At 40.7% G+C, this 14,415-nt stretch overlaps 1 pseudogene; it reads right to left on the reverse strand.

Moving 5' to 3' along the window:
* Nucleotides 1-6,895: 6,895 nt before the first annotated feature.
* On the reverse strand, nt 6,896-7,592 carry LOC119427011 (annotated as a pseudogene).
* Between the last annotated feature and the right edge of the window lie 6,823 nt (nt 7,593-14,415).

Raw genomic sequence — 14,415 nt, forward strand, 5'->3', positions numbered from 1 at the left:
TCTCCGTTTCTCTCCCCCGCCTCCCCCCGAGCCACCTCCTCACCATCCACAACACCACCATTCTCCCCACCACCACCACCACACACCTCCATGCTGCCACCTTTATCCCCACACACACTTGTTGCTTCCCTACTCACAGCTGGCAACTCAACACCAGTACGATCCCCGTCAGCGGTTATAACGCGGTTCACCTTTCACGGTCTCGCTGCTTCACGGATTTGCATCGTTCATTGTGTTCTGCATTCTGATTGGTTAAACAGTCTCTCCAGTACAGTAGTAATTTGTAAAAAACGTTTATACAGTACTTTTATTTGTTAAACAAATGCTTGGGCCTGTAAAAAGGTTTTGTTCTTTGGTTTGAATATATTATGGAGTATTTCATTGAATACTAATTGTAATTTAAATAAAAAAGGGTTACTACTTCACAGATTTCGCCGATCACGGGTTCTTTTTAGAACGTAACCCCCGTGAAAAACGAGGGTTCATTGTAATCTTAGTGGCTGGCAGCGCCAGTGGTGACACCTGTAAAAACCAGTCACCCACTGAGATGCCAGCCTCGACCAGTTGTTGCGCCTTCTCCACCTTGTCAACAAAAATGACCACAGCCCCGTTTATGCGGGCTGTGGACCTGATGGACCCATGTCCAACCACCTCCCCCACCGCTAAACAAACTTCCTCCACGCTGCACGGAGAGCCAGCATTCACCTTGATGACGTTTTTCCACGTCCACGTGGAGAGTCCTCCCGTGTCACCTGCTTCCACCATGGCGTCTAGATGCCAGAAAGCCAGGTGAACCTGACGGTCACACCCCGTCAAACAAACTTTTTAAACTAATAAAACACCAAACCCCACAATTAAATAACATAAACACCCAGTGAAAAAAGTAGAAAAAGGGACAGAAAAAAAACGAATGAATGCACACTCTCACTTTCTGCTCTTCCACACACCTCTCACACAAAGAAGATAATGTATGTTTTTTTATTTATTATTTATTTATTTAAAATGAGAGGCGTATGGAGTTGATTAAAGCATAATTAGATGCATTTAAAAAAACAAAAAACGGATAAATTTAAATACAGGTCCTTCTCAAAAATTAGCATATTGTGATAAAGGTCATTATTTTCCATAATGTAATGATAAAAATGAAACTTTCATATATTTCAGATTCATTGCACACCAACTGAAATATTTCAGGTCTTTAATTGTTTTAATACTGATGATTATGGCATACAGCTCATGAAAACCCAAAATGCCTGTCCCAAAAAAATTGCATATTTCATCCCACCAATAAAAGACAAGTGTTTTTAATACAAAAAACGCCAACCTTCAAATAATCATGTTCAGTTATGCACTCAATACTTGGTCGGGAATCCTTTTGCATGAATGACTGCTTCAATGCGGCGTGGCATGGAGGCAATCAGCCTGTGGCACTGCTGAGGTGTTATGGAGGCCCAGGATGCTTCGATAGCGGCCTTAAGCTCATCCAGAGTGTTGGGTCTTGCGTCTCTCAACTTTCTCTTCACAAAATCCCACAGGTTCTCTATGGGGTTCAGGTCAGGAGAGTTGGCAGGCCAATTGAGCACAGTAATACCATGGTCAGTAAACCATTTACCAGTGGTTTTGGCACTGTGAGCAGGTGCCAGGTCGTGCTGAAAAATGAAATCTTCATCTCCATAAAGCTTTTCAGCAGATGGAAGCATGAAGTGCTCCAAAATCTCCTGATAGCTAGCTGCATTGACCCTGCCCTTGATAAAACACAGTAGACCAACACCAGCAGCTGACATGGCACCCCAGACCATCACTGACTGTGGGTGCTTCACACTGGACTTCTGGCATTTTGGCATTTCCTTCTCCCCAGTCTTCCTCCAGACTCTGGCACCTTGATTTCTGAATGACATGCAAAATATGCTTTCATCCGAAAAAAGTACTTTGGACCACTGAGCAACAGTCCAGTGCTGCTTCTCTGTAGCCCAGGTCAGGCGCTTCTGTTTCTGGCTCAAAAGTGGCTTGACCTGGGGAATGCGGCACCTGTAACCCATTTCCTGCACACGCCTGTGCATGGTGGCTCTGGATGTTTCTACTCCAGACTCAGTCCACTGCTTCCGCAGGTCCCCCAAGGTCTGGAATCGGCCCTTCTCCACAATCCTCCTCAGGGTCCGGTCACCTCTTCTCGTTGTGCAGCGTTTTCTGCCACACTTTTCCCTTCCCACAGACTTCCCACTGAGGTGCCTTGATACAGCACTCTGGGAACAGACTATTCGTTCAGCAATTTCTTTCTGTGTCTTACCCTCTTGCTTGAGGGTGTCAATGATGGCCTTCTGGACAGCAGTCAGGTCGGCAGTCTTACCCATGAATCTTTTGGAGTGTTGTAATGAGGAGTTACCCAAGTGAACAGACTGAGAGGAAAACGGAACCAAACTCAAACGTAATTGAAAAATGTTTATTTTACAGTGAGAGGAAAAATAAACTATTTACAAAACAGGATCTGGGTCTGTGAAGACAGAGGAGGAGGATTACTTTATGTTGAGGAGATGATCCAAAAACTGAATATTCAAGGTCTTTGAGAAGCTTACAGTGAAAGTAGTTAGTATGGCTGTTGGACAGGCTGAGGGTTTTTCTCCTTCCAGGATGATGACCAAGCAGACTGCAAAGGCAAGTGGTGGAAGGCGTGTGCAGGCAGCTGAGCACCAGGAAACACAGGTAAGTTTATCCGCAGGGTCTTCTTCAATACTTCGAAAAACAGGACAGGATCCAGGACATCAAGACTCTGAAAATGTGGACACAAAACAAGGTAAGTCTTCTCAATCTTTGAACACTATACAGGGCTGGAGGCATATGTACCGGCAGGTAGAACAATGCTCCAGCACTGACTGGAGCTCAACTGGAGCCTTAAGTAGTCCTGGCACCAATTAGGGAAAAATGTCTCAGCTGCTCATCAGTGCCGCCCCTGCCTTCAGGAACCTGGTGGAAGGAAAATGACAAAACCCCACATGGGGGTGTTTAGAGTTACGTCGTTGATTCAGATGGTTAGGTTAATAGCTTGTTTAGAGAACCTTTTCATGATATGCTAATTTTTTGGGACAGGCATTTTGGGTTTTCATGAGCTGTATGCCATAATCATCAGTATTAAAACAATTAAAGACCTGAAATATTTCAGTTGGTGTGCAATGAATCTGAAATATATGAAAGTCATTTTTATCATTATGGAAAATAATGACCTTTATCACAATATGCTACTTTTTTGAGAAGGACCTGTATAAGCTTCTATTTTGGGTTCATATATGTGAGCATCCGATTCCAGACGAGTCAGCCTCACCTGTCACAAACCTCACCGCGTCACAGGAGGAAGACACCGAGGAGCTAAACAGGGATTGGCTGCCTCTTCTTCTTCTTCTTTGAAGTTTATTGGCGGTTGGCAAACAACGAAATTGGTGCATTACCGCCACCGACTGGTGAGGAGTGTGGACCAAAATGTCACTCAAGGATTAAATTCTCTTAAATAACTGTGTTAATTTAAGATAATGAAAGATTATCTGATAAATTTTACTATTCGAGTTATTTCTGAATAAATCAATTAAATCTAGTTTTACTTTAATTTTATTTAAATTTTGAATCAACTGTCATCTTTCTTCCTCATACGTTTTGCAGTGTAACATTACATGTTCTATTGTCTCATCTGCTCCACAGTATTCACATTTACCACTGCAGTGTTTCCCTAGAATAAAAAGAGTGCTGTTTAACTCAGTACGCCCAAATCTGAGACGAGACATAACTGTCTCTTCTCTCCTCGTCCTCCCTGTACTTCTCATGTCTCCAGTTTTCTTTTGGATTTTATAGAACCAGCGTCCTTTCTTTTCTTCCTCCCATATCTTTTGCCATTTATCCTTCATTTTCTGTTTTATTAAAAGTTTTATTTCTGTTTTACTAAAATTAACTACTAAATTCACTGATGTATTTCTAGTGGCTTCCTTTGCAGCTTTATCTGCCATTTCATTTCCTGTAACACCATAATGAGCTGGTATCCATAAAAAATGTATCATTAGACCCATCATATTTATTCTGTATAGTGTTTGTTGGATTTCTATTAAAATATCTGGCCTGCTTTCTGAATGGTTATACTGGTAACTGACTAATGATGAACTGGAGTCTGAACAAATCTCTGATCTCAATGGTCTTGTTTCTTCAACCCACTGAATAATATTGCGAGCATTTCCCCTGTGTACACTGAAAGTCCATCATTACTTCTTTTTCTAACTTTGATGTTGAACTCTGGAACAATGAAAGCTACATCTACTTTATTTACTAAGTTCTTGGAAGCATCTGTGTAAATTTGAACATAGCTGTATTTGAATTTAAAATGAATCCATGATTGTCATTTCTTTTTTTCAATAATGTAAAATCTACCATGACATCTGGAAGTATCCAAGGTGGTATTACTGGTAATGGAGTTGTTTGACTTATATTGATCTGATCTATTTTTGAGTTCTATTGTTTTCTGATTCACAATCCAACCAAAACTTCTGATATCTTTTACTTCTTTTCCCAGCAAGGTTTCACTGTCTCTTGTGTTGGATGATCCTGTCCATGACCTCTCAGATTAGCCCAGTAATTTAGTGTTAGTTGTTCTCTTCTAATGGGACTGGCTGCCTGACGAGCGTCGCTGCATAAGATGAGCTGCAGAAGTGATGACGTCAGCTTGACTTTATTTTAAGACCTTTTTTCCTGTTTTCATTAGTGAGTCAAGAGGCTTGTGTTTTGGTTAATTTTATTTTTCTGGTGTTTTGATTCATTTTAATTTTCTTGAGGTAAGAGGAAATATAGTGGGAACAGTTGAAGTTTTGCTGTTTAGGCCTGCAGGGCTCACCCTGAAGTTAAGACTATCCAAAGTAAATATTTTCACTACTGTGAATAAAATCACTGTTCTATGAAATTATAATCATGACTCTGTTGCTGCTTAAGTGATGCAAAAGTTGGGATTGCCCATAATTAATTACTTCTCTACGGCTGTTATTACGCCAAGGTGCAACACTTTTAATGTGAGACATTGTGTTCCTTGTTTGCTGATGATAATCTGATTTATTTTCCATTCTACGCCCATTTTCAGCATGCTGATTTCCTTGGGCAGGTACAGTATGTGCTTCAGGACAGGGATTTTCTTTAGCTAAACACTGGTGTGGGTAATAAGGTTTATCAGTAACATATTTAAATCCTACAAATTCAGTAAAATTCTGCTAATTCAAAAACTTGCTGTCAACATGGAATAATACTGACTTTAGATAAACAGATTGATCACCTGCTCATTTTGTAGCTGCTCTTGTGGAATTACCTTATTTTACAGCTGGAATTTTTTTTATCTTACCAATATAGTTTTTACAGTTCCAATAATTGACATTTTGCTCCTTATGAGTTTAGAGAGGGGTTAATACAGGTCTGTTAACACCAATGGCAGATTCCTCACAAAAAGGAAACTCCTGCCACTTTGCTGAGAAAAGTATAAACACACTAACCTGTTATCAGTCTTACACAAAGAATGATAAGCTCCATGCTGTCAAAACAACATTAGGTTGTAAAAATATATCCTGCAAGTCTCTTGCAGATGTTGGCTGCTGTCTATCATGATGCTCTAAGATTCATAACTGGTTGTAACTACTGAACCCATCACTGCACTCTGTATTCATTCACCACTTGGTCATCATTAACTTCACAGTGACTCTCACGCTGGTACATTTTCATCTATAAATCACTTCTTGGTCTGCTGCCTTCATATATCTCCTCCTACATGTCACATCATCAGTGCAGCTACAGCGTGCGCTCTCCAGACCTCACCTGCAGCATCCCCTCAATGCCGACATGTTCCTGTTTTAGTATCCCCCTTTTCTAATGTAGCTTGTTTTTACTTCATTTTATATGCTTTTTAAAACTGTTTATTGTTGTGTGTTCCTCATCTGTGATTTTTTTGTTTAAAACAGGTCTCTCTTATAAATGAGTCCTCGTGACTCAATGACAATAACCTGTTTAAATAAAGGTTGAATGAAAATATACATTTTAACTATTTGCAGCCCAAATACTCGGTGTTGACCCACTGTTCCTCAACACAGCTCCCAAGAGGTGAAACATGGAACGTATGAAAATAATCCAGTGTGAAATTTTCTGGTTTATGTCAAAGACTGACTGACAGATTAACAGACTGGAATAAGTGATGACCAATTGTCAAACATCTTTCACCTTGACTTCTGATACCACCTGAACATCGAGCCAGTGGAAGCTTTTGGTCTAGATTGGTCCTCACTCCATTGGATGTCTACACAATGACACCACAACTGAAACCAGCTTCCTTCTCCTACATGATCCTCATCATCTCATCTCAAATTTAGGAGCATTACAACTGGACATTCACTTCAACAGGTTCAATGGTCACTCTCACTGCTGCTGGAGTCGGCTCTGGCCTTCACTGCCTCCCTCCAGCTGTCAACTGGAACTGACCCATCACAGGGACAGCTCCGTTCCCACGACTGAGGCTGACACATTTCTGCAGAAATGTAAGACTCCATGCAGTTGCAAAGAAAGGCCAACTGAATGACAGTAGTCTTTATTGAGATAACTGTGATAATGCTGCACGGTGACTCGTCGAGGAAAAAACTGGACAACTTGGGTCATTAAAAAGGATTAGTTCAGTTCAATTTATTTTTCCTTTGTTTCCACATTTAACAGAAGCAGTTGAGGACATTTAAATCAAGTTATTACAAAGATGTTACAGAAGAGTCCTCATAATATTTTCACATGACAAGATACAAAGTGCAAACCCTGTCTTGAGTCAAAATGATGTATTTTTTAATATTTTGTAAAAGTGAACACCTTGATGATCCTGCAAACTGCTGCTCTTCTTTGTTGAAGTTCAGGCCTTCTCAAATGTGATACTTGCTGTGACTCCGTCAAAAGTCAACGTCTGGGGAAGAAAGACAAATGTGTTTAAATCTGTTCACTTGAGTCATGTGATTCCAGTTTTTCTTTGACTGCAAAGGCAAAATGAGTAAGATCATCTTAAACTTCATCATTCTTACCATCACCATCTTTCCATCCTTGATTTCATTGACAATTCTCGTCTCTTTTCCATCCCACTTTTGCACATGCACCATTTTGCCATTTTGCCTCCTTCCATTGTGATGGTGGTCTGCAGCCAGGAGGTAAACAAAATGAACAATAAAATACTCTAATTAAAATATTTGAACACCACAGAATTATTTGCATGTTTAAACCTGACCAGCTTACTTTGACAACTCTGCCATCAATCGTGGTCTCTTCAAACTCCTCTTCCAGTTTGGCGAAGGCATGATGTTTCTTATGAGGGTTCTTGATATTCACCCCAACTTTGTCTCCTTGGCTGATCACCAATGTTACTGGTGTCTTGGCCTATTCCCGTAAGGAGTGACAAGCACATGTCACAAAAGGGAAAAGGGAATGACATAAAGAATGCTGAACAGCCTTTTATTTAATGAAGATAATAAAATAATTTCCTCACCAAGTGACTTCATATACTCATCAAAGTTAGTGCAGTCCACCTGATTCCACGTGCTGCAGAAAGCCTCCACCATTGTTGTGGATGTTTTCAGTGCTGCTCCAGTTTGAACGCTCCTGTCCGTCTGGAGCTGAACTCTGCATCCCGAGCAGACATCTGTCGATTAAAACCAAACGGTGTCGGGGGGCAGAGACTAAATGCAAGTAGCTGATGGGATGATCCAGAAGCATTTTGTAATGAATTTGCTGAGATCACTGACCACATTTTTTTATAATTGTACTGTATACTAATTCCTTTTGGGATTATTTACATCACTGGTTGTCTAAATATATACAGATTCCTGCTCGTGAGCACTGAACAAACTTTACCGACTGAATTTTATTTATTTAATTTTTGTTTATTTTGTTTCTTATCTTTAATCTTTATTTTTATCCCCCCCCCTTTCTTTTTTTCTCTCTCTCTGTTGGAAGTTGCATTTATACTGTTTAATGAAAAAAACAAGTAAAATAAAAAAAAAAAAACATGTTTCTTCCAACTTCCTGGATTCACAAAAAGATAAGAGGTGTAGTTAATATATGCTAAGTACAAATGAGAGACTATTTTTTTTATTTCTCTTTATTGAAAGAATACAAAACCGCATAATACAAAGCAGTGTACAGTAATGAAATAACAGCTACCAGGGGGTTACAAACATTGAGACAATACTTTACAATAACATATTACATAAATACATTAAAGACAGCATAAGGTGCAAGTTTTAAAGGCCTTGGTGGAATACTTAACAGTTTTTAGATATTTATTAGTTTAGTAATAGTTTAATTCTTTGACCTCATTTTCATAAACGGAAAGAGCATATCTAAAAAAGTTAAGTCTATTCTGGACAGAGAACCAAACTTAACTTTTTGAGATTTTTCTACCTGGATTATTGAGCATGCATCAGGAGAGAGCATATCTTAACATTTCTTAGTGCCCTCTGGTGGTGGAAACAAGTACTAAAAAACACTGCTTTCAAAAAGATGTCTTTCCTGAGCATGCATCAGGATATGTCTTTACTTGCTTAATTCAAAGGAATACAATAATTTTGTTTGGTGTATTGAACTTTAAAGACAGAAAAGGATTAATGAGAATGCTACAGAATGAAAGAGTGACAGTGAGTGTACATGAAATGGGTCAAATGGGGGAAAAAAATATTTTCGTTTTAATCTGTGATGAATTAGTGTGGTCTGTAATTGGACTTCTATTGGGTGACTGCAGTTTAAATTGAGTGGATAAGAAAGTGTGGGGAGGGACTTCCAAAATTCAAGAAAGCGCCGTCTTTTACGGCGTAAATGGCGGCGAAATTTCTGCATTTTATAACGGCATCGCGTAAAAAAAAAAGAGTTTTGGGTGGATTTACGCAGTATTTTATGGCGTAATCCAGCAATTTTTGTGTAAGTAAGTGTTGTAAACTGGTCTATTTTCGAGTTCTCTAGCTTGTCATAGAGGCAGGGCAGCCGACTCGGGACCCAAAAGTCCCAGGTTCGATCCCCAGTCATTGCACATCTCATTGTGTCTTTGAGCAACACACCCTATCCCCAAATTGTTCCACGGGTGCTTTCAATAGCTTCCCACTGCGCCACCTGCTGGTGGATGGGTTAAATGCAGAGGGCCAATTTCGCCATTGTATGGAAACATACAATGATGACAACATATAACACATTATTATTAATAATATTATGAAAGAAAATCTGTACAGATTGGGATTTGTTAATAAAGCAACACTTTAATATCCATTCATCCATTATCTTTACCCGTTTATTCCATTTTGGGTCACGGAGGTCGCCGGTGCCCATGTCCAGCAATCACTGTGCGAGGGGCGGGGTACACCCTGGACGTGTTGCAAGTCCATCACAGGGACACATAGAGACAAACAAGACAAACAACCATTCACTCTCTCACTCACACCTAGGGACAATGAGTTACCAATCAGCCTAGCATGCATGTTTTTGGTCTGTGGGAGGAAACTGGAGTACCTGGAGAAAACCCACGCATGCACGGAGAGAACATGCAAACTCCACCCAGAAAGGCCCCTGGACCGGGGTTTGAAACAAGGACCTGCTCGCTGAGAGGCAGCAGCTCTACCAGTTGCGCCACCGTGCTGCCCACACTTTAATATGACAAATGGAAACTTTTCTGCTGCTTAAAAAGTAACTGATACTTTTCCAAAGTTTCTTTTTTTCTTTTTCTTCTTTCCAAAGTTTCTTAAACACACTGGTCTTGGTCTGACTCTGTCACGAGTTTACCAGAAGATCAACACACATCGGTCTCACTCTCTGCCTATAGAATTGATTGGATTAACAATCAATAATAGCTGTTATGGCAAACACAATTACATCAGTAAGGAATTCTATTTTGAGTCATTGTAACAAAACTAAATAATACACAAAAAATGAACCCTGGACAACATAAAGAGACGTGTGGTGGTGAGTGGGCAATGGACGTCTGCTTAGGGCTTCATACAACCTTGGGCCCGTCCTGATCAGGACATTTTTAAACATAATCCTGTACATTTGTGAGGGTTTTTGTTTGCTTTTGTTAGTTGTGCCAGTCCATGATGTTGCTAGAGCTCATTGGCAGCAGTGTTTCGTGAAATCAATATAAATGTGGGGGGGGTGGTGGCGCAGAGGTTAGAAGATGGGCTTGTGATCAGAAAGCCACAGGTTCACCTCCCAGTACCATCAACATCAAAATTTGGGTGGAACCCTCCACCCCATCCGCTCCCCAAACAGGCCTCCCTTGAAAATGAGTTCTCGTGGCTCAATGAGACTACCTGGATAAATAAAGGGTAAATGAAAAATGGAGCTTTATATATATATTTTTTTTTTTTTCTTCTTCTTTCGGCTGCTCCCTGCTTCAGGGGTCGCCACAGTGAACTAAGTCGCATGAACACTTCGCCATTATTTTTACGCCGGATGCCCTTCCTGATGCAACCACAGACCACCGAGCTATCACAGCTCTCTATGTGGAGCAGAGAGCTGCTATCTAGGGCGCATGGAGGAGCAGATGGTGGGAGTTAAGGGCCTTTCACAGGGGCACAGAGTGGGGCAAATGAGGGTAGGGGCAGTTGTGAGTGTTTCAACTATCCCACCCACATTTTTGATGTTGGTACAGGGAGCTGAACCAGCAATCTTCCGATCACAAGCCCACCTTCACCAGCCTCTGCGCCACCACTCCCACCACCGCTTTATTGATTGTGCCAAATATCACAATAACTTATTGAAAAGTTACTCACAGCAAACACGTTCCTGGAAATTTTAGCTTTAAAAATATCTAAAACGATATGCACATTAAAATGTTCATACAAAATGTAAAGGTTTTTTTAAATGCCAAAAGGACCAAACATAAATACCACGGTTTGGCTGATTCAGGTGAATTCACTAAAGCGGTTAAAGACGAGATTTAGTTCCTTTGCCAGTGGGCTGTCACCTTCAGTCACTCCCAGATTGTTCTCACAAATTTTAAGAACAATGGGCGGCTGTGGCTGAGTGGTTAGAGCAGTCATCCTCCAATGCAAGAGTTGGGGGTTCAAACCCCACAGCAGTCACATGCCAAAGTGTCCCTGGGCAAGACACTGAATCCCTCATTGCCTCCGATGTGTCCCATCAGTGTATGAATGTGATAAATCACTGATTAGTCTCTTTAGAATGATTTGTTCAATTAGCTTTGTAGAGATCTAGTATAGAGCTGTATGAATGGGTAAATGAGGCACAGATTGTAGCGCAGAGCTTTGAGTATCTCAATAAGATCAAAAGGTGCTATATAAGTACAGTCCATTTACAAACCGGATTCCAAAAAAGTTGGGACACTAAACAAATTGTGAATAAAAACTGAATGCAATGATGTAGAGGTGCCAACATCTAATATTTTATTCAGAATAGAACACAAATCACAGATCAAAAGTTTAAACTGAGAGTATGGATCATTTTAAGGGAAAAATCTGTTGTTTCCAAATTTCATGGCATCAACAAATCCCCAAAAAGTTGGGACAAGTCCATTTTTACCACTGTGTGGCGTCCCCCCTTCTTCTTACAACACTCAACAGACGTCTGGGGATAGAGGAGACCAGTTTCTCCAGTTTAGAAATAGGAATGCTCTCCCATTCATGTCTAATACAGGCCTCTAACTGTTCAATTGTCTTGGGCCTTCTTTGTCGCACCTTCCTCTTCATGATGCACCAAATGTTCTCTATAGGTGAAAGATCTGGACTGCAGGCTGGCCATTTCAGTACCTGGATCCTTCTCCTACGTAGCCATGATGTTGTGATTGCTGCAGAATGTGGTCTGGCGTTATCATGTTGAAAAATGCAGGGTCTTCCCTGAAAGTGATGACGTCTAGATGGGAGCATATGTTGTTCTAGAACCTGAACATAGTTCTCTGCATTAATGGTGCCTTTCCAGACATGCAAGCTGCCTATGCCACAAGCGCTCATGCAACCCCATACCATCAGTGATGCAGGCTTCTGATCGGAGCGTTGATAACAACTTGGGCTATCCTTGTCCTCTCTGGTCTGGATGACATGGCATCCCAGTGTTCCATAAAGAACTTCAAGTTGTGACTCATCTGACCACAGAACAGTCTTCCATTTTGCCACACTCCATTTTAAATGACCCCTGGCCCAGTGCAAACGTCTGAGCTTGTGGAGCTTGCTTAGAAATGGCTTCCTCTTTGCACTGTAGAGTTTCAGCTGGCAACGACGGATGGCACGGTGGATTGTGTTCACTGACAATGCTTTCTGGAAGTATTCCTGAGCCCATTCTGTTATTTCCTTGACAGTGGCATTCCTGTTTGAGGTGCAGTGCCGTTTAAGGGCCCGGAGATCACGAGCATCCAGTAGAGTTTTACGGCCTTGACCCTTACGCACAGTGATTGTTCCAGATTCTCTGAATCTTTTGATGATGTTATGCATGGTTGATGATGATAACTTAAAAGTCTTTGCTATTTTACGCTGGGTAACACCATTCTGGTATTGCTGCACTATCTTTCTGCGCAACAATGGTGGAATTGGTGATCCTCTTACCATCTTGGCTTCTGAGAGACACTGACACTCTGAGAAGCTCTTTTTATACCCAATCATGTTGTCAATTGGTCTTCTAGCTGTTCATTATATGCTCAATTTCCTTTTTCCAGCCACTTATTGCTACTTGTCCCAACTTTTTGGGATTTTTTGACACTGTGAAATTTTGAATCAACATATTTTTCCTTTAAAATGTTACATTTACTCAGATTAAACTTTTGATCTGTCATCTATGTTATATTACGAATAAAATATTGACATTTGGCATCTCCACATCATTGCATTCAGTTTTTATTCACAATTTGTTTAGTGTCCCAACTTTTTTGGAATCCTGTTTGTACCATTTACCATTTTACTTTATCTCTTAATTACTTGCTTTGAAGTGAATAATAATAATAATAATAAGTGCTGTGTGTTTTCATCATTGTATGTTCTCATACAATGGCGAAATTAGTCTCTGCATTTAACCCATCGCACCTGGGATACACCCAGGTGGAGCAGTGGGCAGCTATGTAAGCACCCGGGGACTAATTGGGGATTGGGTGTCTTGGTCAGAGACACCACAACATGTGGGCATGGCTGGGGATCAAATATGGGACTTCCGGGTCCCAAGTCAGCTACGCTGCCTCTATCCCATCTCGGCCCCCTGAATTCACCTGAATCAGCTGTACTGGATCCAACAGTCCACAGCAGCCATGCCTTCACTGTTTAAGAGCATAAGGCGAAGCACATACTACGAGCTGCTAACCCAAAGAAGGCTGCTGGATCTGACAGCGTCCCCAGACATGTTCAGATAGACTGCGCACACCAACCAGCTGGAGTCATGACCGGGATGTTCAACAGGTCATTGTCCCAGTTCATGGTCCCACCCTGCCTGAAGACATCTACAATAGTCCCTATACCCAAGAAACCCCAAGTTTACAGTCTAAACGACTACTGGCCACTTGATCTCAATCCAGTGATGAAGTGTTTTGAAAAGCTGGTCATGATGAATCACATCACTTCACTCCTCCCACAAACCCTTGACCCCCACCAGTTTGCTTACAGAGCTAATAGATCCAATAAGGATACCATAGGCACAGCCTTCCATGTTTCTATGTGCGGATGCTCTTTGTAGACTATAGCTCTGCTTTCAACACCATCCTCCCCAACAAATTGGTGGACAAACTGGGGGATCTGGGATTCCACACTCCACCTGCACATGGGAAAATAGTTTCTTGTCCGACCGCAGTTGGAGTTTTCATTAGTTGTCAGTTATTATCATCATAATTATAAACACATTTGAAATATATCAGTCTGTGTGTAATGAATTAATTTAATATACAAGTTTCACTTTTTGAATGGAATTACTGAAATTAACTTTTCCATGATATTCTAATTTTATGATCTGTGGGTGCAATGACAAGAAAGCTCTATTCTACTAGATTTCCTGCCAAAGCAGCTCGACATGGATGCAGTTTCCACTGCATCATTAAAACAGAGGAATCCTAATCAATGCAATATATAATCATTAACAGTAAAAGTTTATTTTATTGCAAAATGAAATTCCACCCAGCACACAGCTTTTAGCTTTTAAATGGGGGGGGGGGGGGGGTTAGCAAATGTTTGACACAGACAAAGCAGAAAAAAATGCATTTTAGTAACGTATCGTTTCATTTTTCCCCACATAAATGAAACAATCATTTAAGTCCCTACAATTCTAAACTTATACATGCAACTAAAACATTAAATATTCTGATTAAATTATATATCAACTCTCATGAATCTTCAATTTAAGATAAGTTTTCCAGAACATTCCTCAAACAAGTAAACTGCAAATTCAAACATTTTACCAAGTAAAAACAAT

Source organism: Nematolebias whitei, chromosome 21 (genome assembly GCF_014905685.2).
Source record: "Nematolebias whitei isolate Nwh7 chromosome 21, NemWhi1, whole genome shotgun sequence".
In the NCBI taxonomy this organism is placed as follows: domain Eukaryota; kingdom Metazoa; phylum Chordata; class Actinopteri; order Cyprinodontiformes; family Rivulidae; genus Nematolebias; species Nematolebias whitei.